The sequence below is a fragment of the Pelodiscus sinensis genome, chromosome 9, assembly GCF_052426305.1.
Source record: "Pelodiscus sinensis isolate ZL-2025 chromosome 9, ASM5242630v1, whole genome shotgun sequence".
Lineage (NCBI taxonomy): Eukaryota > Metazoa > Chordata > Testudines > Trionychidae > Pelodiscus > Pelodiscus sinensis.
Window position 1 is genome coordinate 19,994,395 of NC_143060.1, and position 27,110 is coordinate 20,021,504.

The 27,110-nt window shown below is 43.4% G+C and overlaps 1 protein-coding gene across 4 annotated transcripts in view; it reads right to left on the reverse strand.

The window, feature by feature from the left end:
* Positions 1–27,110, reverse strand: part of JAK1 (Janus kinase 1) — a 98,608-nt gene that overhangs the window by 66,663 nt on the left and 4,835 nt on the right. For 2 of the 4 annotated variants that reach the window (XM_075936161.2, XM_075936158.2), the window contains exon 1: positions 26,661–26,892. The exons of 1 other annotated variant lie outside the window; for it this stretch is intronic. The gene's annotated coding sequence lies outside the window, so the exon portion shown is untranslated. Of the gene's footprint in view, positions 1–21,702; positions 21,751–26,660; positions 26,893–27,110 lie in introns of those variants that run through there. One more of the 4 variants, XM_089780454.1, reaches the window with a different exon arrangement.

Here is a 27,110-nt window from a genome sequence, read left to right on the forward strand (position 1 = left end):
GAGCCAGTGGGTGCTGGTGCTGGGGGAGGCCAGCTTAAAAGCTTGGTTCCGCCAGCTTCCACTACTTCATTCCACCACTTGGTAAAGCTGCCTCCCTCTCCTCTCCCCCATCAGAAGCAGCTGCATAGGATTGGGGAGGGGAAAGAAGAGAGAAGGCTGCCACAAAGCAGCCCCTGTCCATGGGGGGGTCCATGTCCATGGGGGGGTCCAAGCTCTCCAAGGACAAAGGCTGCTCCTCTGTCCGGGAGAGCTTGCATGCATTTTGTGCGGTTACACAATTATTCAACTACACACTAACATCCATCGCCTAAACACCCTTATGTATTGCCCATTTATAACTATCTTGATCAAATGTTTATAGAGGTTTTGTTATGGTTTGAATGTAGGCTTTTTCGGCATATTTAGAGCAATTATATAAATACAAGGTGGCCTTTGGATTTAATAAAAGATTTTATGCTTAGTTCAATATAATGGTAACACCTTGCATAAATAAGAATTCCAACATTCTGGGGATCAGACCAAGACAAATGACACTACATTTCAGTTCTAGACCCTCAGACTTAAGAGGCAGCAACCTATCCTCTGGGGCCCATGCAGAATTCTCTCCTAAAGAGAACAACAGGGAATAGAGGGAGGTACTTTGGTTTCAGTAAAATGCTGTAAAGCAATGCTTGGCAGAGCATGGCAGAGGTCAGTTGAATGCCACTGAAATTTAAACAAATAATATCCCTGAGACACAATGGAGAGAACAGTAATTAAAGCTAAAGAATGAGTCCAAAAAAATATAAAGCCAAGAGCTGCAGAGACACATATAAATGTGTCGCTTTGGGAGATAAGCAAATGATTTAAGAAAAGGAAGCTAGAAGTTAAAGGAAGATGTTACACAAATTAATACTGTAGATTGATACTGCAGTACCACTCCTAAAATTTCATCTCTCTTCAGAAAACATCTTCTTGTCCCCTTTCCCGAGCTGCTAATATGGTGTGGGCAATAATTTTTGAAAGGGGGTCACTTCACAAATTTCTGAAGTGGTCGTGGGCCACCTTGGAATAGGTGCTTTCGGCAGGGCCAGGAGACTTCCCAGGCTCACCCATTCACAGACCCTGATTGGCCTGCGGGTGAGGAGAATCATGTCAAGTCTTTGCGTATGCTCTGCTCCCCACCCGTGCCTAAAGAAAACCACCAGCTCCCCTGTCCCCAGGTCTCGACTGACTTGGGGGTGGGAGAGTGGGTCAACCAGCTTAGTGGGCTGGATCCAGCCCACAGAGGCCGTCTTGCCCTTCCCTGGGGTAAGGGATTCGGGTGCAAGAGAGCCTGTGAGGTCTGGGAGGGTGTTTGGGTGAAGGAGGCAGTTGTGACCTAGGGCATATGAGATTGAGGTACAGGGATTTGGGTTGTGACCTAGGGCAGAAGGGGACTGTGATCGGGGGACTTGGATGCAGGGTCTGGGAGGGAGTATGGGCTCAGGAGGAGGCAGAGGGTTTGGCTTATATGGGACAGAGGGGGAAGAAGTGCAGAGGGAGAGGGCTGGGAGGGAGGGGTATGTGGGATGCCAGAGACAGGCTCTGGCAGGGAGACTTACCAGTGAGACTCAGGGCCAGCAGTCCTGCTAATTTCCCAGGCAGTAACCTGACCCACCCCCACACAGGCTGCAGGGCCATGTGCTCTGTGAATAAGAGCCTGAGAGGAGAGGGGAGTGGTGCTTCGCGTGCTGCATGTTTTTCAAATAGGCAGCTTCCATTGGCCAGAAACTGCCTAATGGGATCATGCCTGGGGCGAGAACAGCTATGAATAGGCATGTTAAATTTCGAGTAATTGACTATTCAATTAGCTGATAAGGCACCACTGCCCTGCAGCTGTGTAGCTCTATGGCTGTTGTTACACTTCAAAGGTGAAAGTGCTGTGGAGAGCACAGGGCCGGGGGGGGCAGTCCCGTGCTCTCCATGACATTTCAAAGCAGCACAGTGTAGAGCCTGGGATCAGCTGGGGACTCCGCCGCTGACCCCTTGCTCCATGCGGCACTGCCACTTTGAAACATAGCGGGGAGCCCAGCATCAGGCTCCATGTGGCATTTCAAAGCAGCAGCGCCGCACAGAGGCCAGGGCCAGCTGATCCCAGGCGCCACACGGTGCTGCTGCTTTGAAACGCCATGTGCAGCCTGCGGACACCATGTGCATTTGCTTATCGGATAGTCAACTAGCTGTTCACATCCCTAGCCAGGAAGCATCACTCTTCCCCCGTCCAAGCTCAGAGTTTATGTTCCACAAATGGCCCAGCAGATGCTTTTCTGAGCAGCGTGCAGGGGCAGGGCAAGCAGGGAAAACTGCCTAAAACTCCCTGACTCCATGGGCTGGCTCTGGTGACTTGGCAGGCCCGAACCAGCCTGCGGAGGGTGTTTTGCCTAAGCCTGCTCTAGGAGTATCACCTTTCTAGAATTTGTGTGTGTTATGTAACATCTAGGATTTCTAGATCAACTCTATAGTTCACTTAATCTCATCTCAGCACATTATGATTTAAGAAAATAAAAGGAAATCCCTTCTTGGGCAATGATTTTGGTCACTTCAGTTTACAGGAAGTAGCAGTCAGATTCAGGGAATTTCTATGTGGTCAATTTTATAAAATACATCTAAACTTAAAAAGTAATTACTAAAATGTATTCAATTCCTGATGATTATATTGTATATCTAATGTGGATTAAGACATTACTCTTGTCTTTTTCATAAATCCAAAATAATCTAAAATCAGTTACACACTGTTAATTAATATAAAAGCTATTAAATACAAGTGGAAATAAAACTACTGTTCCAATTACAGGCAATTAAACACCCCGAGTCATGTCTACACTGGCAGATGTAAAGCGCTGGCAGTTACAGCCCTGCTCAGAGCGATAATGCTACTGGGTGTCCACACTGGACACCACCAGCAGCTTAGTGTGACCACAGTCATGGCACTTGCAGCACCTTTAGGAGCAATGCATTTTGAGCAGCTATCCCATAAAGCACTCTTCCTCTTCTGCAGAGATTTATGAAGAGGTGCACAGCATTCTGGGTCCTGTCCCAATTCCCTATGATGCACTGCTTCACATACCAGCAACCCGTGCTTCTGTCCACATTTGGTGCCATCTTTCAACAGCTTCCATGCCGTGAGCTCTGCTACTAGTGTGTGAGAACGGATCCCCAGCTGTGGTCAAAAACATTGATAGGTCTCACTAGCACATCACACATGGCAGTTAATCTATTCCTGAAGCTGCAAAGTGATCAGGAGGAGTCTGAGTAGCGTTCATATGACTTGAGATTTCTTCTGGCATTTATCAAGGTGCTCATCATCGTGGAACACCGCTTTTGGGCTTGAAACACAAGCACTGAGTGATGGGATCACATCCTCATGCAAGTCTGGGATGATGAGCAATGACTGCAAAACTTTCAGATGAGGACAGGCACTTTCCTGGAAATGCGTGCTGAGCTCGCCCACACTCAGTAGCACAAGGACATGTGAATGAGAGCTGCCCTGCCAGTGGAGAAGCACATGGTGATAGCACCATGGAAGCTGGCTAATCTAGACAGCTTTCACTTGGTCACCAATCATTTTGGAGCAAGAAAGTCAACCATTGGACTTCTGCTGAAGGAAGCGTGCAGGACCATCAATCATATCCTGCTCCCAAAGACCGTGACTCTGGGCAACATGCATGAAATCCACAGATGGCTTTGCACAGATGGGTTTCCCAACCTGTGGAAGAGTGATAGCTGGCATGCACATCCCAATTCTGGCACCAGACCATATTGCTTCCGAATACATTAACTGCAAGTGATTTTTCTCTGTGGTTCTGAAGATGTGTGTGGATCACTACAGGCATTTCACAGACATTAACACCGGTTGGTGCAGAAAGGTGACATGCATCTTTGGAAACCCTGGTCTGTTCAGGAAGCTGTAGGTAGGGACTTTCTTCTTGGACCAGAAGATCACCATGGGGGGGAACAAATGCCCATTGTGTTTCTGGGAGACCCTGCCTACCCCTTAATGCCATGGCTCATGAAACCATATATGGGGAGCCTCGACAGCAGCAAGGAGCAGGTGCCAAATTACTGTGGAGTGTGCTTTTGGCCATCTGAAACCCTGCTGGCGTTGTTTATACAGAAATGTCCAGTTAGACCTGCCCAATTATAACATCCTTATTATCATCACCACATGCTGTACCCTCCGTGATATTTGCAAAGGAAAGTGTGAAAGCTTTATTCAGGTTTGACTGAGACACTGAACCAGGAGGCTGAGTTTGAACAGCACAAGACCAGGTCTATTAGAGGAGCACAACACGGAGCTATAAGGATCAGGGATGCTTTGAAGCAGCAATTTGATGCTGAAAGTCAGTAAAACTGATTGCTTTGCATGGGAGTGCAGTGGCAGCATTGCTAGGGGGTTAATCTCAGTGGACCATGAACTGGACTTAGCTCTACACTGACCTCAGCTGTGCTGGGATATGCTTTCTTGCTTGCTTTCATGTAATGAAATAAAGATTTATTTGAAAACACATGAATTTCATTTATTAAAGACAAAGTAAATGTAGGAAGCACAAAACAAACATCTGCATTGAGAAATAAATGGAAGAAGGGTGGGGAGGCAGGAGGTGAAACACTGCCTGAGAATGTTGCAGGTTTGCATGTCCACGGTTCATATGCAGTCCCACTGTCTGATGTGGAAAGGGGGCTGTAGTTCCTCAGGGCTAAACTGCAACTGGATTAGCTTCAAGTGCATCAGCAGCCTGCAGGAGTCTGCATGAGTAGAGTGTAGGCAGGCAAGTGTGGAATGCAGTCAGAGGTCCTCGGGACAAAATAGTGCCCAAATTGTGTTGACAGGGATGATGGGTGTATTGAAAAAAGTTGAGATACACGGTCTGCAGGGGGAGGCAGTCAAGTGCCTGATCCATCTTCAGTGCTAGTAGCGCCTTGCTGCTCCATAATGCTTAATAGCTGCTGCATGCTCTCCGTCCACTCCCTACTATTACTGTGCCCTCTACTCCTTGAAATCCTTGTGTTTGGCATCAGCATGGCTCAGGACATTTCACAAAAACTGCTCTCTAGTCTCTCTTGGGTACCTCTGTACCCATCTCAGAAGAAACTATTTTCATAAAGCACTTTAAAGACCAACTGTAGGGCAAAAACTAGTAACATAAAACAGATTTCTTTGTGCAATATCATATTACCAAGACGGGTTGGTCACAGAGTGTTCACCACAGGAACAAGTTTTACTAATCTTTACAATTTTTTTTTTTAGTTCTTTATAAACTCCATTCGTGGTTTCACTGAGGATCTGTCAAGGTGCTTCATTCTTTCAGAAATAGCTTCAATAAGCAAGGCATCACCACAAGGATTTAATTGATGGCAAGGGCAGCCATAATTTTCTGAACCATTCAAAATTGTGTTGTGTGCTCCACGATCTACAAATCTGTGCTTATCTCTTCTCATTTTTATGCTTTAGAGCAGAGGTCACCAACCGGTAGATTGGGATCTACCAGTAGATCTTGGAGCCTCTGACAGGAGATCCTTCCTGGTTTGGCCAGGAAGCTATCAAGTGCTGGCACTTCAGTTGCCCCTTCACCTACTGTTATGCTGCTCCTGTCCTCTGCCTTGGAGCTGCCCCTTGGGAGCCTACTTCTTGCTGTGCAGGGTGTGGGAGGAAGAAGTGTGGTTGCTGATGTCCAGGTGTCCTTCCTCCCCCCATTTCTGTACTGTCTCCACACAGAGAAGGGGACAGAGGGAGCTTGGCAATGCAAATCTGTCACTCACACTGTGTGTGTCTGTCACTCTCACAAACACACACTGTCCTTCCCTCATCTCCTGAGCCAACACGTATGTGGGGGGTTGTTGTTATTACTTTTACTGCTTGCAAAGTGGTTTATTTTTGGTTTTTGACTGGTCTGTGCATTTCATAACTTTCATTTCTCTCTTAGGCTTAAATGTAATTAATTTGAATAGTGAGTTCTAAAATGTCACGTCTGGAGTAATTATCCCTCTGGTAATTGTGCTCCTGGGGGTGGCTGGCATGTCCCTGAGAAGGTCAGAGTAGCAGGTCTCCACCTGCTGTCCTTGCCTGCAGACACCACTCCTGCAGCTCCCATTGATTAGTAATGGAGAACTGTAGCCAGAAGCAGCTGTGGGGTTGGTGCCTGTAGATGAGGGGCAGCACACATGAAGCCACTGCTATGCATGCCAAGGGTGGTGCAGGGCCAGCGCAGGAGTAATCCTGCCTTAGCGCTCCATTCCTGAGGCAGCTGGATCCAGCCACTCCGAAGATGGGGGTAAGACTCAACCCCACAACCCTGTGCTCCCCAGCTGAATGCCCTAGCCCCTAGGCCACCCCACCAACCTATCTTCAGAGGATCCCTTAACCTGCTTTCCTAATGCGGGCGCCAGCTCCAATCCTGGGGCAGCTTGTGTTGGCTGTCCGGCCACTCCCAGGGTGGGTGGGGAAGGGAGGGGAGGATCTGAGTTCCCAACCCTGCACTCTCCAGGCAAATGCTCTATGCCACTCCAGAACCCACCCCACCTCCCTACCTTCAGGGTGTCCCCTCCCACATTCTGAATCCTTTGGCCCAAGACCAGAGCCTGCACCCCAACTCCCTACCCCAGCCTGGTGAAAGTGAATGAGATTGGGGAGGAAGGGGGATAGAGAGAGCAGGTTGAAGCCTTGGAGAAGGGGTGGAGCCAGGGCAGGGCCTCAGAGAAGGTGGGGAAGGAAGCTGGACAAGGGTATTTAGGTTTGAGGTAGATCTTCCATTGCACTTACATGGAAAAAGTGATCTTGAAAAAGGTTGGAGACCACTGCTTTAGAGTTCAACTTTAAGCTGACGAGTAAGAGTTTAATTTTAAAAATGATTGGCTGCACATGCATTGACGTTTCAGAATAGTAAGAAGATAATTTTTTTCAACAATGTGGTCCGCATGCACATGCAATGGTTAAATCTAGCCTGCAAGTTCGCACGCCAAACCAGAAAAAAAAATCTAACTAAATTTCTCTATACAATATTACTCTGACTACATGTAAAACAGTTTTATTCCCTTTAAAAAAAAAAGAGAGAAATTCACAAAGTTTACTCCCAGCATTCTAGTATGCTATAAACATGTATGCACTGATGCTGGAGTCAGCAGTTCTTTCAGTCCCATCTCCTCACACTACAATGATGTTAACAGCACACATTCTTAGTGGGCACTAGAACTGTTAACTAACATATCTGTGTAAACACTGGGATTTTTAGCAGTTGCATGTTTACACATGGGGAGGGCCAGGACAGAGCTGATGCTTGCAGAGATCTGGCTTTTAAGCCAGCTCTCCCTAAGCCCTGACTCCTGTCTGCTCCATCTTTCATCCCAGGGAGGCAGCGGAAGAGGGAGGGGGGAAAGGTAGCTCAGTGGGAGCGGATAGGCTCCTGCCAAGCTTCATACACATGTATTGGGGGAGCTGGCTGCCCCCTCCCTTGCCCCTCTCTGATAGACTCTGAGGCAAGTACACGGGGGCAATGGAGGAGCTTCGGGCAGGTGGGAGATGGTATATTCAGGAAGCTGCCTTTCAAGCCAACTCCCCATGTGTATTGGCTCTGGCCAAGCTGCCTTCTTTACCTCCCCTGCTGCCTCCCACAGAGCCAATGGGGAAGGGGGGCATGTGGGAGCCAGTGCTTGCAGGGAACAGTTGTATCAGAGGCAGCAGCATGGGGGGAGAGGAGGAGGAAGAGGCAGGCAGCTTCACGGGAGCTGAGATAGTACACACAGGGAGTGAGCTTGAAAGCCAGCTTCCCATGTGTACCAGCTCCCACATGCCCCTCCTTACTCTCCTGTGCTGATGCCTCCCTAAGGGTATGTCTACACAGCAGCGTTATTTCAGAGTAACTGACATTGTTCCAAAATAACATAGCGCACATCTACACAGCAAGCCATTATTTTGGAATAATGTCGAGATGGAGGACTTCTTACTCCTGGTAACCCTCATTTCACAAGGAGTAAGGGAAGTCGAAGGAAGAGTGTTCTTTCTTCGACTTCCTGCTATGTAGACAGTGCCAAAAGCCAAATTAAGCTATTTCGACTTCAGCTATGCAATTAACGTAGCTGAAGTTGCATAGCTTAATTCAACTCTTAAATTGATATTTAAGAACAGGTTGGATAGAACTCTATCAGGGATGGTCTAGACGGCACTGGGTCCTGCCGTGAGGGCAGGGAACTGGACTTGATGAACTGGAAGAGACCTTGAGAGGTCTAGTGTTCTATGATTTTAGCCCTGCTGTGTAGATGTACCCTAACAGAGGCAGATATGTGGTGAGGGCAGGCAGCTCCATGAGAGCCAGTGCTAGTGGGGAGCCATGAGCATTGGCTTTTAAATTGGTTCCCCCTCTGTGGGAGGCAGCAGGAGGGAGGGAAGCAGATGGCTCCGCAGGAGCTGGCACACACAGGTAACTCCCCACGGGCACACCGAGGCAGCAAGGGGTGTGTGCGCATGTAGTCATTATGATTAACCAATAAGCCCAGATTTATCAATTAATCCTGTAGCCGACTACACTTTAACATTCCTAGCAGGCACCAAAACCCCGCAATGAAATTCTGTAGAGCCTCTCAAAAAAAGAGGCACAACTCACAACACTGGGACAAACGTGGGGGTTCCAATGTCATTTTAAGCTACTTTGCATCCTGATCTTGGACTGCTCATGAGACTAGAGATCCCATATGTAACTTAACAAGCACTGAGGGCCTCTCTAAATTAAGACTGCTTTCCAGGTTGCCCTGTGGGCTGCAGCACTGCCCAGAATCCAGGCACTACTGATGCTCACCCCCCAACAAATAGCTCCTCTTCTAGCCCTAATGAATCCCAGAACATTCTGTAACATAGAATTAGGAGGGGTTCTGTGAGGTCAACATTACTGTTGTCATTCACAGCTTCTGTGCCAATGGGATCCTTCCCAGCTGGAATCAGAATATTTAGGGCCTCTTCTACAGCTCCTGCCTTCTTCTCTGAATAAAGAATCCAAAGCTAAGGTGAAGATCTCATTCAAGACTTTTCTTTCAAAAAAAGCACGGGACAGATTTTCAAGTGCCCAACACCTATGATTGTGGCCAGATTTTCAAGAGTCCAGTATACAGCTTAATCTACATATTTGGAAGATCTAGCCCTAAGAATTTAGAGAAAGCCAGGGGATCAGATCTTACAAAATAAGACATTTTTAAAAAGCATTTAAAGGGATAAAAAAAATACTCACACTGAGAAAAATGCAAAACTTTTCCCACAATAACACACAGAGCCCAGTCACTGAAAGCTGAAGGGAACAGACACAATTTTATCTTTATGCACATACTTTATTTTGAGACCTCCTTAAATACCACTGTGCTTAATGCTGTACAAGAACCTAGATATATACATTCAAAGATTTAAGATGACATTCAAATGAAAAATACTCTGCACTCCTTTGCTTCTCTAAAATGTATTTAAAACTCTACCTTGTTTTGTTTTAAACTCATGAAAAAGTAGAGGGTTTGGGGTTTTTTTGTCTTAAGATCTCAAATTAATGGATTGTGACATCAAGACGTTGAAACTGGCAAATGAAACTGGAACAGAGTTTAGCTCAACTGTTTCAAACATTGGATTTTTATTTTTTGTTAACATCTAATTAACTCAGACACAGAGAAAATTTATTTTGGTGAAACACTCAGCTCCCTCTCTGTTCACCAGAGGACTAAACTCCCATTGAATTTCTCTAGCTCTTCCAGGAGCACTTCAACAACAACAAAGCAGAGGAAACAAAGCAACTTCTTTCAGGCCTTCTTTTAGCCAGACTGAAGAAAAAAAATATTAGAAATAGTTCTTTCCTTTATAGATATATTCCAACCCCAATCCCACAGCCTCCACTGGCCACAGTTCTCCATTATGTCTGACTAAAGAGCAATAAAGAGATTTGTGGCTTTCTCCAGAATGTTACTCTTTTGGCTTACATACTGAAAAGTTAAAACACATAGCATCTAAAGTTCCACTTCAGTTGTGCTTTAACTACTTCTATATCAAATTTCCTTAGTATACACAGTTGACATTTTATTTCTAGTGATCCTCTGTAGAAACGCTACCCTGTGATCACAGAGTCAAGCTAGAGTCTCTCCTCCTTTCACATCACCTATGAAAAAATGTTGTGCGAGTCAAGTTATGCTTTTATTTACAATTGGATAGTGCTATTGGCGTTTAAACAAAAAACAGGACTATGTAGCACTTTAAAGACTAACAAGATGGTTTAATAAGTGCTACATAGTCCTGTTTTTTGTTTCAGCCACACCAGACTAACACGGCTACATTTCTATCACTATTCTACATGCATGGCGTTTAAAGGGATTGTATATCTATAACAGAACATAATTTGAAAATCCTAGGTCAGAACAGGTATAACTGAGAACTTAATCTGGCTCTGCCACTTTTGTCTTTATTACTAACTAGCAGATTGACCCAGTGTTGCTCAAGTCCTTAACTCAATTAATTTTTTTTCAATAAAAGGAAAATGGACATGCTTTATTTAAAAGATTATATTTTTCAAAAATACAGTGCTATTTTTAAATGGGAATTCCATCAAATGTATTTTTTCTTCTTCCCTATAACTCTTCGGATTTGCTATGTTTTGATTAAAAAGGAGCTATAGTTAATTTGGTTTCCAACGTTTTATTCTAGTTTTCAAACCTTAAGCATGGATTTAGCTGTGCCAAAACAGAGTACTACTGTAAATTACTCTTTTCTGTAAGATTTATTGAGAAGCAATCGTATACCGGGTTCATCCTATTTTGGGGGGGAGCTCGTCTTGATTCAGGCCTTGTCTACATTGGCATGTTTTGTTGCCAAAAACTGTCTTTTGTTGATGACAGCCATAAGGCATACACACTACAATGCAGCTTTTGTGGGGGCACCCAGTTTTGGAGACAAAAAACTTCCACCTCTGGGAAAGGCTTGTGTCTTTTCCCCTTTCTTTACTGTGGAGAAAGAGACAGTGCAGACTCTGTGGTTTGTTTGTTTTGTCAAGAAAACTCCCACAATACCTGCCCTGATGGCTGTGCTCTCAGTGTTTTCTAATTTCTGCTGAGTGGTTTTTGATCTCTGCTGCCCTCCAGGCATACGCCCCTCCCCTTTCAAAGCTCAGGGAAATAACCTACAGCTGAGTGAGCTGCTCAGTTTGGGGAACAAACAAAAAGCAAAACATTGGAATGCTCCCATTCTGCCCTGCTAGAAACACAGTAGCAGGCAGACTGCTGCTGCAAGCAGAAAGCTAGAGAGACTGCTATTTTGACATTCCTCAACACAAGAGAACTCACATACTCAAGATGCTGCTGCCAGCAACTGAGAATACTGTAGGAGAACTCAAGAGAGAATCTCAAGAAGCACAGGGATCAGCTCCGCCTTCCGACAACACTGCACTGTGGAATGCTTTGCTCAATCTGTCAACAGAGGAGCTAGCAATGTGGCCTTGAAATGTGGAGGCAGAAAAACCAGTTTGACCAGTTTTCCCTTTTGAATGGCGACAGCACTTTAGTGGCCAAACTTTCACAATGAAGACAACCTCAGTCTCTTTCAATATTCACTCAGTTATATCAATTTTGAAACGTACTTGATTTGGTGATTGCCTCTTTTATGTTTGGTTTTATGAGAAATAATTGCATGTTAATGTCCCTACAAGTACCTCCAATCAGGCCAAACTCAAATAAAATGTTTCACTATATAAAAGCCCTTAAAAGTCTTCTTACAACTACTCCCCAATTATGAGACAGATTAAGGGATCTTTAAGAGCAGACACAGTCATCTACTCTGCCTGATCCCGAATGAGCTTTACAAAAATTACATGTCCTCTCCAACACACAAACAAAACAACTACAAACTTCCATAACAAGATGGTTTTCCCATACTTTATTCCACAGATGTGCACTCCAACATAAACAGTCTAAGTAAGATAAGTTTCTAAAATTAAGTCCTATTAGTGCTTAGCTTTTTTCTGTACTCAATGATTAGGTTCCACTGAAATCAACTTGAGCCAAGTTAATCAAATGCATGTTTACAGGATGGGGCCATAGCCTGAACTCTCTCATTTTAATTAAGCAAACCCTTGATTTTTCAGTATGAGTGAGGACTTGCGTAACTTTGGCCATCCGTAATTTTGTCCTAACTGGCTGATTTATGTTAAAAAATGCAAAACCTTCAGTCTTCTAAACTTACAACTAAGTACCAGTGTGTAAATTTTTCAGTATGCTCAACAGCCAGTTAGGGATTATTCAGAGCTGCCCCAAGCCCCAGGTAGCATGGGGTTTGCACCTTGAGCTTGCAAAGTTACATCCAAATCCTTTCAAATCCCTGCAAACAAACTGCCATGGATTTACTGGCCCTCAACAGCTCAAGTATATATTCTGAAAAGAAACTACTGCATATAGTTGTGGCATCTAGATAATTTTTTTAAGTCTTGTAAAAAAAGGGGGGGGCCAAATCCTGAAAGTTTCTTTAAATTACATCTAGTTAAACAATTCAACAATGATCTTCTGTACATGCTTTACACTATATGGACAATTAATAGTTTTAAGTGGAGGGAGAAGCTTACTACAGTAAACTTCCAATAATCCGGCACCTTTAGGACCCAGGGGGTGCCATATTATCAAATAGGCTAGACTATCGGAAGGGGGCGCTATGAGGGGTCTGGGGTGGGGTGGGGGGGATGCCACCTCAGACTCCTCATAGCCCCCTGCCCCACTTCAGATAGTCCGGCTCTGCCCCAGGCGTCCCCGATTCAGCCGCTGCTGAAACTGACCAGCGGCTGACCAGAATAGCCACTGGTCAGTTTCAGCAGCAGCTGACTTGGGAACACCTGGGGCAGAGCAGCTGGGGTGCTGCCGGGTTGGTCCCATAGCATTGCCCCTCAGTGCTCCGGGACCAACCCAGAAGCACTTCAGCTTCTCTTCCCCAGGCGTCCCCAAGAGCAGCTGGGGTGCTGCCAGGTTGGTCCCGCAGTGCCGAGGGGCAGCGCTATGGGACCAACCCAGCAGCACCCCAGCTGCTCTTCCCCTTGCTTCCCCGATTCAGCTGCTAGTCAGTTTCAGCAGGAGCTGAATTGGGGAAGCCGGGTGCAGAGCACCTCCAATTGTCCGGACCATCAGGAGTGCCGGAGCACTGGATGCCGGACCAATGGAGTTTTACTGTAGTTAGTTTAGTAACATGGTGGGCTATGCTTTAGACCAGGGCTACTCATCACGCACCACCTTGACCCACTTCCTGGGCCGCCTGCCTGCCTCATTGCTACTGGCTGGCAGGAGGATCCGGGGGGGGGGGGGGGAAAGAGAGGCAGCGAAGCCTCCCCACAAGCAGAGGCACGCAGCGGAAGGGGAGGCAGTTGCTCCGGGCACCATGCATGGGGGACACCGGGATGAGGTGGGAGCAGCACACACAGCCCACATATTGGGGTGAGCCAGAAGCACCTAGCAGGCCATGTGCAAACTGCAATCAAGTCTCTAAGGCAGCCAGGCCAGACGGAGGGAGCGGCCACTTTAAAGGTAGGGTTACCCACCATATCTCTAGTGCCTGGTTCTGGAAGAGGGGGATTTGGTTGGGAGGGACTGGGGGTGCCTGGCTCTGGGGGAGGGCTGGGTACATTGAGATAAAGCAGTGGGATGGAGTGCCTAACTCTGGGGAAGGAGAGGGGCTATTTCAGTAAATATTGTATTGGCAGTTGTTGTTTGATTTGTTAAAATTGTGAAGCCAAAACAAAAAGTAGTCAATATAATGGTCTTCTGTTGATATGTGTTTTAGTAGTTAAATTGCTGAACTATCATTGCTCACTAAAAGTGCTGTCATATGGGTGGAAATTCGGTAAACATTGAATTTTATTAACATCAGCAGAACTGACTTAAATGGGGCCTGCATGTTGTGTAGTCTTACCTTCTTTCTTACTAATGGGCATGAATACAAAGATTAATGCATTTGCATGTATTTGCATAAATACTTGCATATATTTTCAGCTACACTTAAGTTGCAGCCCTCGGCATGTGCTGTGGGTATCATTTGTGGACCCCAGGGTCTTCCAAAGTTGAGTAGCCCTGCTTTAGACCCTATAGCTTTCTAAAAATAAGATCATACTATCAAAACTGATAATGTTGCTAACAAATTACTTGAGGACTACGAAATGAATCCAGGCTAACAGACCCATTTTCAATAGTAAATTAGGCAGTTAGGCACCTACCTATGCCTCATTAAAAGCCCATGTCACATAAGCCCAAAAAAGGTTGTATCTTTTCAAAATGGGACTCCTATTGCTCACTTGTGCCTGGCAATGATGAGCAACATCTAAATATCTTTTAAAAATTGGGTCCAAGTGCCTAGCAAACCTATTTAATCTTAATTCTTTTCCCAGAAGAGAACAAAAATATTGAAAGTCTTTTTTTAAATCCCTTTTCTAAAACACATTAGTCACCTTCAATTCAATGTCAGAAAAAAGTTTCGTCCCTTTGATAGGTATTTCTACCTCAGACATTTTACAAAAGCTTAAGATGCTTGACAGGTGTTTTATGGAGAGGCCAATGAAACAATCTAAGAAATATTAGTCAACTTTTAGAACAGATTTTAGTATTCATATTGGTCTGGTACACCGATAACTAACTTAGCTGGGGACTTAATAAAACATGAAGTTCATGTCCACTTGTATATAGATGCAAGTGTCACATTATAGGTGAATTCTAAATATTGCATATATGTCTTACAAATCATGTTGTGGAAGAAGTTGTCAATGTAACGCATAAGAGATTAAACGGTCCTAATAGTCTGCTTGTATATATTATATTTACCAGAGAAAATTTAAGATTTCTATTTAATGCTATCATTATTAATGGAGATCTGTCAACAGGTTGGCAGGGAAGGGATTAACACGCCATTTTGTTGGAGGGAAGACCACAAGTGATGGCTTGGTGTGAAGAGTTTTACAAACTAGGAGGACTGGGTTAGTTTTGTGGAACCAGTTCTGCCTAAACAGACAGAGGTACAGAGTTGCAATCTTATCTATACATAGAAATGCTAGATTAATTAAGTCATGGTTTTGAAGCTATTTTGTTAAACACTGTGCAACTTTGTGTCCACATGTACATCTGTTTACATGTTGCATACATCACTTCAATTTGACCTTGTTATGAAAACTGTGTGTATATGATGCATGTAAATCAAGTTTGCATAGAGTTAGCTAAGTAGTGCAACACAACACCTTCAGCTAAACCAGCGCAACTTCTGTGTTTAGCCCAGAACCCACTGTACAAATGAAAGAAGGATCTTTAGGAAGAGGACTGAAGCTGATGGAAACTAAAAGGATTTCTCCACTTAGGAACTTACCTAAAGCAAGCCACACTTTAAATGAGCAAAGCCCTTTTGCAGTTGTTTGGTAACTGAAGAGACAGGTAAATAGCAAGCATGTCCTGTTTCACAGTAAAGTTCACTGCAAAGGTGTATAAACTTCATCTTGCTTTCTTGCTCTAGGCACCCCATCATACATGGTGTGTATTTATTGTCATATAAATATGAAAACTATTTTAAATGCACAAATAGTGTCAGATGTCTTACAGACAAGCAGGCAGGAAAAAGATAACTGAACAAGAAAGCTTACAAGCTATACCATGGCATTATATATTTTATTCCTCTCAAAGGACATCTAGTTCAAATTTGCTTTGTCAAGAGATTTTTTTTCAAATTGCTAAGACTAAAGATATCAAGTTATGTTCTGCTGTCTCCTGGAATATAACGAAAAGCAGATTCAGTAACAGGAATATAAAGGAACATTTTGTTGACCTATAAACCAAAACAGATTTTTCCTCCAAAGTGTATTGGCTCAGCAGTACTAACAGGGGCAAAAATTCCTTTGGTCAACAAACAAATATGACCGGAAGTCAAACAGGGATCAGAAAGATGCTGAATAGGAATATGTTTTATAGTAATTTCTCTGACTATAGCTGCACTTTCTGGAAGACGTATGAACTTTGAGTATCTTCTAACTAAAGCCATTTTTAGATATTAGGACTTTTAAAAAAAAATCAATATTTTCAAAAGTCAAAAAAAGCAATTAAGCTATCCTCTGGAGGAGTCAGGGATTTTTGTCAGAGAGAGACAGACAGACTTAGAAAGGCCATAAAGTAATAAAAATCACATCAGAAAAATCTGAGTCCATTAGAAATGTAAACAACTCTCATAGAACTCATCATACCAAAGGATGAGAGAAAGTGTCATGCTATATTTCTAGACCCATGGGTATATTTTTAACAAATTCAAATGCTTCTACTTGTGCTACTTCATCTACAGTCCTTAGGCCACCATATCAGGACAAAAAATTCCACGGACAAAGTAAAAGGGTTGGGAAGGATTACGTGAGAGTTGGAAAATAAGTTGCTGTCAGTGGGAATGATCATGGAACAAGTGTGTCTAGTGGGGTTCTACAGAGGTATTAGGGGTATTAGGTCTGATACTATTAAACACTTTCATCAGAGACTGGGAAGTAAATATACAAACTAATGATAAAATTTGCAGATGTCAGAACCTGATGGAATGGTAAGTGAGGACAGGGTAATCATATGGAGTAATCTGACTTGCTTGGTAAGTTAGAGTGAAGCAAAACATGCATTTTAATACAACCATGTACCTGGAACACAGGCAATACCTACAGAATACTGTACAGAATACTGAAACAGAAATACAGAACCATGCCAGGAATGAGAGGCTAACCCTTCTTAAGTCAACATGACAAAAAGCATGTGCAAAATTTATAACTTGGATTGAAAAATGCCTGCCTATAATCAGGGCTGATTCAAATATATTGAAGGACTGAGTTTTCCTTTTTCCTCACTGTGTAGGAGGCAATCCACTTAGGTATAAACATATACCTGAAAAATTATTACAGTGCTAGTGGCTCCGTGACACTTCTGTGGCTTGGCAACACTGCAGCAACAAACGAACAAACAAACAAGCAAACCACAATGTGAAGCAATGCAGCCTCACATAAAGGTTACAAATCTAGCTTGAGTACTGAGTATCCCTGTAATCAAATATGAGTTTGTCTAAACAACTATTTTCAGTATAATCTTCAACTCTGCTGAAAGGGGAAACCGGTCAGAAGAGGTTGTAGATGACAAGCATCAGTAAGTTGTTAGAATCATGCAGGTACCCAAGTTCTTGAGTTGCTATTTTATTTTTAATGTGTTTCTATGTGCTGCAAAATGTCTAAAAATGTGAGACTAATCCAGCTAGTCACTAGAGTTTCACCTCCAGACAAACTCTGCAGAGTGTCTAGGTTTGAAGGACATGCTAACAAGCAGGAAAAAAAAGTTAAATTGAAATGATTTGTCTCTCCTGACTTTTCCAGTCAGAGCCATTTGTTCCAAGTTAACAAAACTGGATATGCATTTTCAAAAGTTTCACGTGGGAGGATGTACCAATCCACAGTCAATATTTCCTTGAAGGATACTTAAAATTAAAATAACTAACACTGAGGAAACAGAAGCAGCAAATGGAATCTCAATTATGAAACAATCTTGTGAACAGTCTTAATTCTCATTTATGGTCCCCATATGTCTTTCTAGAAAGTGAGTAACAATACATAGCCATGGTATGTTAAGCAACAAAGCTGCAGAACTAAATTTTTTTTTTTTCCAATCACTTGTGGAGATTAGTTAAAGGAAAGATTTGGATACTTACTCCTCTAGTAAGTAAAGACTGAAAAAATAATTCTCCTGTACAGTACTTGAACACACAACCAAATCTTATAAACAGATTATTATTATTATTATTATTATAACATGGTAAGTGGCAGTGACTAACCATTTAAAGATAACAAGCAAAAGGGGATAAAATAAAGCCTTGACACATCCTGGCCCTAGGAACACTAGATGATTTTGCTAAAGTTTTCCCCAAATAGTCATGATGTCACAGTTCAGGGTAGGGATGTGAAAGGTTAACCACTAAGCATCATTAAGGGTGATGCTTAGGGGCTGGAGCAGCTCCCTGCCCGCTACAGGCAGGGTCCACTGTGGACAGGAGCACTCCAGCCCAGCCAGAGCAGGCCCTAAACAAAGAAGGCTCCCAATGGGAAGAGGAAGGGCACAGGCAGGGGCTGATCTGGCTGGGCTGAAGCAGCCATGCATAGGGAAGGGCTGCTACTGCCTGCCATGGAGGGTGGGGATGAGCACTTCAGCCCAGCTAGGCTGAAGCAGCTCCCTCACCTGTCTCCCTTTAATCAGTTAGCCAGTTAAACACTACATTTAACTGGTTAACCAATTACATGGGATTTTATATCCCTAGTTCAGGGCAACTGTACCTGTATTTCTCCTCAGTGGTCCAAAAGGCACCCAACTCTTGGGCTTTCAGCTCCTCTGTTACTGCGGTCAAGACCCCATCTCACTCCGTTCTAACTTAAGTATGTCCAGGCTGCACAGTTCCCTGCATTTACTGTACATTTCCCATAGCCAGGTTGCCCAAAAAACACTCGAATGCTTTCTCTACAAAGACTGTTCATAGTTACAAGATACCACATGGCGTTTCCCATGCAAGACTATTTTAATCTCAATTTTAAAATAATTAGACAAAACAAAATCTTACATGCATGCTAATAAGCTTACCAGAGTTAACCACAACCCTACAGTGGATTTTGGCAGGATGCCTCCTTCACACCCCCACCGAGAAGGCATTCCCTTGTGGTTATCACTTCATCACAGCTTCAGCTCAGAAGAAGTACACTTGTCTTATCAGGTCTCAACAGGCCCAGTCCCTCCAACATCTCTACGGACTGGGGGCCCACTATGGAGGAGGAGGAAGGCGGCCATGAATCAATGTAAACCCAGCTTTATTTACCCCAAAATATCTTTACTATGTTGACTGTATAAGCAAATTCTTGAGGGAGTTGGGGGCTGGCTTCAATGGATTGATATTGGAGAAAGTACATTGGCACTCCCCCTCTCCCACTAGAGAAGTTAAACAATTGCTTTTTTTTAAATTCAGTGCATCAAACTAAGGTTAGGGTTAATAACTAAATAAACTAAGTTAAATTTTATCCTAATTCTCCATGGTTTGCTCAAAATAATACAAGATATTTGATACAGCAGGCAGCAAAGTGGGGAGGAGGGAGCTGGTGCTGGGGGCAGCCAGCTACCAAAGCAGCCTCTGTCCACAGCCAGCTTAGGCTGCCACAAACAGGGACTGTTGGACCCAGCACAAGCTGGGAAAGAGCAGTCCCAGCTCGCACCGGTACGGGATCTCTGCATTGTAAATATAATAAGAGCTGTCCGGTTCTTACTACATTTAAAATGCGGAGCTGCAGCAGTCCAGGACCCAGTGCAAGTCCTGGCTTACGCCAGGTCCATGAGCTACCCCCGCTGCCGTTCTGCATTTTAAACATAAATGCAGCCTGGCTCCTACTTTATTTAAAATGCAAAGCTGCAGCAGTCCCAGCTCAAGCTCATCTAGGACCTTCCCCTGCTGGGGCTCTGCAGTTTAAACGTAGTAGGAACCAGGCTGCCTGTGCACTTGGCTCCTGCTACATTTAAACTGCAGAGCAGCAGCAAGGTTAGCTCCTGGACCAGCGTGAGCCGGGACAGAGCCCCTTCCCTTATCAGCTAATCGTGTAGTTGATACAAATTGCATCAACTATACAATTAGTCAATTACCTGTCTCAACATTATTAATGAGAAGCATAACCTATTATTCTGGATCACTAGACTTCTCTGCTATAATAATTTTTAGTAAAAGTGAATTTCTCTTCTATCAATATGGAAAAACTAATCAATTTAGATCCATGGTGTGCAACACATGAGTCACATGTGGTTATTTGGCTGGTTGAGTGTGGCTAATTTGCTACAGCAGTAGTCTCTATAGTGGCTACTGCTTCAGAACTGGTTGGACACCATGGGTTTAGATGAAAAAAATATATTTGTATTATTCTTAAGAGTCACCAGACTACGCGTAAACATTGCCTTTGGATCTAAGGGCCAGTTTCAAATATGTTCCTATCAAGAAAAATCTGTACTCTCTACCCCTCATTTGTTTTCTCACTTGGCCTAGCCTCTGCTTCCCTTAATTTAGAATAACTTAAAGGGTTGCATTAGTAGACAAAATTAAAGTTCCCACTTTTTCTTTCCATTTTATCTGCTTTTACTTCTTGCAGAAAAATGAACAGTCCAAAGGATACATTTACAGGCAGTCCCCGGGTTACGTACAAGATAGGGACTGTAGATTTGTTCTTAAGTTGAATCTGTATGTAAGTCGGAACTGCTACATATTGTAGGGAAAACTCTATCCAAACCTTTCTCCTGAGCTCAGTTTTATTCTCCCACAGCTCACTTCCCTCAGTCCTTTATTCTCAAGCTGAGGTGTCTGCTGAGAAAAGCCGCTCCACGTCTCCCTGGTCTGCTGGGGGCGGGGTGCTAGCTTTGCATCTCCCTGGTCTGCTGGGGGGAAACAGCTAGTGCGGGGTTGCCTCACCCCGTTTGTAAGTAGGGATCCAATGTAAGGCGGATCCACATAACCCGGGGACTGCCTGTACTTAAAAAAATCCGGAAGTGTTAACAGATTACTTGGAACTCATATGAATAAAGAGACATGATTTGTGTCAATGCTGACATCAGAAATATCCAGACAAATGCCAACTGTGGCAAGAATACAGGTTGAACTGCTCTACCCTCAGGACCTGACCGGGTTTCAAACCAGATAATTTTCTGGACCACAGGAGGTCAATATTGTCTAGCAGCACTACCAACACTTCCACTGCTTACTGGACTCTGCTGCCACTCTTGTATATTTCAAAAGCAGAATTGCAGCAGAACCAGTGGGAGCGGAGATGGCTGCAGTCCCTGCTCATGCTGTTTCCTGCTGTGCCTCTATCTTCCCTGCTGTGGGGAGCTGGCTTTTAAGCCAGTTCCCCACAGCACCGGCTCCTGCTCCCCCCACTTGCTGCATCTTTTTGATAGAGGCAGCAAGGAGGGAGAAGCGACTAGTCACATCACTAGTCAACTGTCCAATAAACTTATGCTTACTGGATAGTCAACTAGTCATTTACATCCCTATTCTGGACTAGACAGGTTCAACCTGTATGAGGATGACAATAGCAAAGTGTGAAATGGGACATTTTTCTTATCACTCTAAATGAAATTTGTTCTTTCTGTTCACCAATTTTTTCCGTTAGTTATTTGGTTAACTAGGGTAGTAAGTTACCTAATAATTAGAGAAAGTAAGTGATGTTTCACATAGCATGCTGTTTGGTGAACCTCTGTAAAGCACACAGGTACTGTGATGAAAAACAAGGAAAAGATATTGATAGAGTCCTTAGAGATACAACTGGCATCTGAGGGACACAGCACACTTGAAACCCAGTAATTCCCTTCTACAAATCTGCCTATGAAACACACTGTCAATCTGATTTTCTGTCACTTTCCTAGTTATTCTTAAAAAAACAAAAAACAAAAAACAAAAAAAGCCATACTACTCTTCTATGAAATACTCATAGATATAGACAAACAGAAGGAAATGTTGACAGTGACCATACACAAACTACTGTCAAAACCACAATTTTAATAGAATAATTTTTCCTCTAATTTTTCATTTCTAAACTGTTGGTACAGTAAAAGCAAATTTAAAGGTCTGAATTTTTTTAAAATATTTTGTCTCTATCACTACTTTACTCCTGAGTTCTCAAATCCTACCTCCTGATGTTAAATTATCACTTCTTTAGTTTGTCCTATTCTTCAGCACTGGAAAAAAAAAAAAAAAAAAAAAAAAAAAAAAAAGTATTGTAGAGAGCAAGCAGAAAACATTTCTACTGTCTGAACCCTATGTTCCAAACATTAAAAGCAACTTGCTATAAATGCAGCAAGTGTTTGTTTTCTATTACCCAGACAGGAAAAAAATCAAACTGCAGCTTGAGTGCTCTACAGATTTTGTTTGTGTTACATATTGAATACCCCAAGGATTTTATTATTACCTTACATCATTCCTGTAAGGAGCTGCGACTTTTGGAGAAGGGGGAAAAAAAGCACAAATACTGCCAATGTATCATTCAAAGGACTGTCTTCTCCTCCACATGCATATAGCTCCTTAATACTGAATGACAAATATACCTCCTACTGTTCATTAACTACTAATATATGAGATATGGGCCAGAAAGCAAAACTATGGTCCAAACTCCTCCTGAAGTCAGCATCTAAGTTTTGCTGCTCAAGCTCCTCTGTATAAACTAACATTTTTAGTTTGTTAACCTGCTTTTTTAGCTCACTGGTATTCTTCATGGAGCGTGAGGCCTATTTGTCATATTTTTCAATCTAAATTTATAAGTAAACATCAAACTCTGGACTTTACTTTCACAGTTAAGTTTCCTGTCCCTCTGAGGAATAATGTCCATGGACTCGCTTGTACACTTTCACTGTTTCTGTGGAAGGAGTGGGGAATAGTCCTATCTCCATTAAGCTGGAGGGCCCACCCTCTAAGCTGGCAGATCCCCAAAAACTTGCATGGATTTTAAAGATTTGGTTCCACATTAGTTCTGACCTATGGCATCCTTCATGCATCTCCACCCAACTGTGGCAGCAATGTAATCAAGGAATCCCTTAGGAGAGCTCTTCAGAAAAAAAAAGAATACAGCTTAAAGTCTTAGAACCATGGTGTCCATCCAGTTTGCTATCGCAGTAGCCACTAGTGGCTACTGCGATAGCGAACTAGCCACATTCAACTAGCCAAATAGCCACATGTGCAGGGGCAGATGACTGTTTTGCGGGGCCCCGGGCAGCGTAACTCCGCGGGGCCCCCCCTTTGCCACGGCGCATGCGTGGGGCTTTTTTAAGCGCGGGGCCTGGGGCGGCCGCCCCGTTCGCCCTGCCCTATATCCGCCCCTGCACACGTGGCTAGCATGTTGGACACCATTGTCTTAGAAGATGGGAGGGTATGTCTATCCCTTCTACCTTTCCCTCTGTGTAGACTGCAGCCTTCATAATAAAGCCTAGAAGAGTATTGTGGTAGCAGTTTATACTTCCACAGAGGAAGAGGGAAGCCTGCACATGGACTTCATAGAGATCAAAGCTCTCTGAAGCACTATAAAATATGCACTAACATTTTATATAGCTTTAGCAAATTACATTTGATCACAACACATTCTTTGTGAAAGTATCCTGCCCACTAAGCATCATCCACTCGTCCAATAAAAGAACCAACCTTTTGTATCTAAGTTTCATTCACACTAGATATGTAAAAAAACATTTCCAATGGTAAAAGTGCAAGAGTATTAGAAAATTTATTGTGGATTTCATCTTTTTTACGTAAATGACACTAATAAAACAAGGACTGGTTTGACTTCAAAGTTGTAACCTCTTTTCAGAGTATGTCAAGAAAATTCTCAATAAATTCTCTTTGTTTTTCATTTTGCAATTTAGACACCATTTGTTTTCCTATTATACACCTGATGTGTTTTTACTTCCTTCATTTCAACACTATTTTAGTAAAGATCATAAATAGGTTAATTTAGAAATATCAGATTTTTTTATCAGAGAATTATCTCCAATTTCAGAATCAGATTTTCTTTTAAGCCGTATTTTAATATCATATCAATTACTGAGACTTCTTGAATTTAATGAAATTAGCAATTCCTTCCAGTTTTAAAGTTACTGAAGAATGTAAACAAGTTATTTAAACATTTAACATTTTGATTGTTTAAACAAAATACAGTTTTTTCTAACCCCTCCTCCCAAAAAATCCTGATGTTTGTGAACTTGCTCTGTACAATAGCAAACTCCTCTCACAGGAATCAGATAAAATGCCTTGCAAATACTGTTAATCTCAACTGGAAAACAGATGGCATTTGCAAAATAGAAAGTGCAAGAATAGGTATGTGTGTGCACAAATTATATTAAAATGCCATGTCTAGATTAGAAAATGGCAAAATATTCCACATTTGATTCTAGTCTAATCTATGACACTAGAACCATAAATTCTCTATTCTGATCTTCCAAAATTATTTGAATGCATGTGCTGCTCAAGTCTAGGTAATCTGCTTTGTATTTACAGAGGCTATGTAAAGTCTGAGCTCAAGGTGCAATTTCCTGCAAACTTACAAGTACCAGTAGGAAGTGCCTACCACTCCCCATATATGGCCACAACAGAACTTAGAATAGAACACATTATATACTAGTGATTAAGCCGCATCTAAGATATGCCATGGCACTCAACCGTCAAGAGTACTTACACTTTGATTTTGCCCCAAAATAGAGGCGCCTGTATGAAGTCTCTGGTACAGAAAATGTAACTTATCCAAGCACACCTCTGGAGGTTTTTTTTTTTTTAAATGAAAAACTCAGTCAAAATACTTTGTCAAATGTAACAAATAGCTTACTGTAAAGCCAACTGTCTGACTTTAGGTTGTAGATTAGTGATAACCTCCATGTTTTCAGTGCCTGAAGTACTATTTCCATGGTACCTATGCAGGACTGAATCTCCTTATTACCCAAACTCTCAATTTTCAAACAAAGGATACTAATTTATACTGAAACCTTCATAAGATCGATGCTATCTGTAAACCAGACTGAGTTTAACCATTTTCATATTCAAAGACTGCCGTGTAGTTTCTGTTCTAGACCTCCAAATACTTTAATAAATATTTTACAATTAATCATTTTCTATATCTATAGTCTATCACTAGTCTACTAGTACATGTGTTTTTAAAATAGCCTCCTCCTAACTTGACTGTAGTGTTGATACTGCCAACACTAATACAGTACTTAAATCTGAGAGATGTTTGGGGTGCAGGTACTTGCATTGGGCTGAAGATCAGATGTGACATGCCAGTTGAGCAACTCATCTATTCTAGCTCAATTCTTGCTTTCTTTAAAATGCACACTGAACTTGAGATTATGAAACATACCAAGAGAACATCTCATCTTTTTAACCAGAAAAGAGGTGCAACACTGGCAGTGTCTATTGTAACTATGGCCCAATCCTGCAAACATTTTGTAAGAGCATTTGCCAGACCCAGCACCTAGTCCAGAGGTACTGGAACAATTTTTATAGTGAGGGTGTCATGCAGCACCCCTGGTTCCAACATCGATGCCCTAGTCTGCACAAGTTAAAGCAAAACTAAAAGTAATTATGTTTCAAAGTACTAGGCACACTTTATTTAAACTGAGCAAAAAAATAAGATGGTGTGGAAGACCTGTGATACTGAAATTTAGTCAATGTAGGTCTTTTCTAGCTTCTATATCTCTACCAAGAAATTATTACATTTGGTAACATTCTATTCCAGCTCACATCTACAAACATTTGTATCTTCTTTTTTATAGCTATGTTTCAGATAACAAGTTCGTTTAAAAAATAATTTTTGAATTCATTCTACCTTAATCTGAATTAAATCAACTATAGATAAGCCCAGAGTATCCCAAGAAACAGATTTTGTGAGCATAAAGATGCCATTTTACACCACTTTCCCCAACCATACCACTACTTTTAGCAGTGATGAGCATTTATCAGAATTGCACTATTTTGTAGCTTCCAAGGACAATAAACAATGCTGATACTTTTGTGGGATATAAATTTGCTCTCTAAACGTAATGATTGGATTGTTTCTATGCATAAAGTAAAATAAACAGTTTTCTTAAATGGAATTTCAACACAAAAAAAATTATCATAAGCTGTGACATGAAGCAGCAAATTTACCAGATTTCTTCAACATCACTATAATATGGATCAAACAAAAAATTAACTGAGTGCAAGGGGTGTAACGAGAAAATTTATGTAGCCTCAACTCTTTCGTAGCCAAAAAAGTGTAAATATTGAAACCTTAACAGGTTGCATTTTTTAACTTAACATAAACTAAACGTAAAAAGGTCATGTTTTAGGGTGCATTTACAGTCAGCCAAGTGTTGAGTCCCTTATAAGCTTCCACCTGAACCATCTACTCCTTACTGAGAAAAACAGTTCCCTTTCGCATACTGCATGCCTAACGTAGCAACTTGTATACCTCCTTGTTTTGAGGCATCTAGCCTTTATTAGGAAGGCTTGTCTTTCAACTTCATCTTTCCCACGATTTACACCTTACTTGCCTTCTACCCACCCACCCAAAACGTACCCTCTGTACACATCTGCCAGATAGTCGACCTGGACTGGATGTCTGTTTTAAGACTAAATGCAGTAAGTACTTAACATCCAGCACTCATTACTCCCGTGTGCATTTAACGTGACTGAACAGCCCTGGGACCAGGCGAAATTCGCTCCTTCTAACTGGTTCCTGGGATGTGTGAACACTTCGCCCAACTAGTCGGAAAGGGAGAGGAGGGAAGATGGTCTCAAATACAACCGCCTGGAGAACACAGGATGTAATCGCATGATATAAACAGGATGTCAGCATATCGCTTCTGGCTGGGCTGTGAAAATCCAAATTGCGAAGGCAGCCTTTTTTTTGGGGGGGGGGACCCCTTGATCTCACGTTTTAAAATCTAGGCTACACCAACCCCCCTTCTCCGCCCCAGCGCAGCCCCACTCCAGCCCCCCTACGCCGCCCGGGCTGGGCTGCAAGGCGCAGCAGCCAACGTGGGGCAGAGAGCGGGGCCTTCGGGGCTGAGTGGGAGGGGGGGCGCTCATCGCACCCGGCCTCGGCCGCGCTCCGAGCCCCGGGCTCACTCACCGCTTCCGCGTGCGGCTCCTCGGCGGCGACGGGAAAGTGCGTGGGAGGGGGGGGGGCAGCAGCCCGGCCGCCCCGCTTCGCTCACTCGCTGCCCCGCATGGCCCCGGCACGGCGAGGCTCCCTGGGCGCTGGAAGCGAGTCTGGCGCGGCGGCAGAGCGAACAGCGCTGGCTCCGCGGCGCCCGTGGCTGCTCCCGGCGTAGACAACTCTCCTCAGGCCCGCGGCGCATGCGCATGCGCACGGCCCCTTCCCCCGCGGCCTTAAGGTGGACTGGTCCTTCCCGCCTCTTCAGCCGGGGGAAAGGCCCTCGGCCCCCGAGCTACCTACACGCCCCTTAGCCGCAGCCGGGACACTCCGGCAGGTGGTCCCCGGGCCTGTCCCCCCCTAGGGCCGAGGCGCTGGTGGTGTGTGCCGAGTGGGGACAGGGTGCTCTGTGCTGAGCGATGTCCT